Below are 790 nucleotides of genomic sequence, written 5' to 3'. Positions count from 1 at the left end.
TGAATTAATAAATAAATTTTTAAAAAAAAAAAAAAAAAGCTCACTCACTTAGGCCTCCTTACAGCCCAGGGATTAAGCCTCAGTTCTACCGCCTCTTCAGCCTGAGCTCACTCCCAGGCCCAGGAGCTGATGCCCATGGCACAGCAGACCTCTCCTATCTCACCCGCTGCTCCCCTCAGCCGTGTAATTCAGTAGATCTGCTTGTTCTGTTCCCCACTGTCTCTGGTGAATCCTTTCACCCCCTGCACCTCTAGCCTGTACCCCAGTTCTTCCACATTTAAAAAAAAATCACTTCATTTACATGAAATATTTTCAAAGGTGGAATTTTAGGAAACCTGGGGGATTAGCTGAGATTTTTTCCATATCCATATCCCCTAGCACAGGACCTGGATTTGGTGTGTGTATGTGTGTGTGTAAACTTTCTAAAAACTTCCTTAGTCCTCACTATATGGCAAGCATTGTGCAACATCTCATGTGTTTCATCTGCACAACAATCCTGAGAACCAGCAGGCACGAAAACACCAGAAGATGGTATTTCCCAGTGAAGGTCCCAGAGCTTGAGAGATGTGGCGACACAGGGTTGGCTCATTAGACGACGGCAGCAGGACCCTTGCTTTGATTTTGGGCCCTCTGTTTGCCTCCCATGCATTCACTGGAACAAACTAAAGATCAAGTACTTGTGGGGAAAACAGAAGTGGTTACTCAAAATGTCACCTTCTAAAATCTTTTAAAATTGCAAGGGGGGTTTTCCAAAAAGCCGAGTCACATTCTATTTCTGAAATTGGATCAT

This window comes from Condylura cristata, unplaced genomic scaffold (assembly GCF_000260355.1).
Source record: "Condylura cristata isolate star-nosed mole 26May11 unplaced genomic scaffold, ConCri1.0 scaffold00022, whole genome shotgun sequence".
In the NCBI taxonomy this organism is placed as follows: domain Eukaryota; kingdom Metazoa; phylum Chordata; class Mammalia; order Eulipotyphla; family Talpidae; genus Condylura; species Condylura cristata.
The sequence above is the reverse complement of the archived record's forward strand: the minus strand, read 5'-3'. Positions refer to the sequence as shown.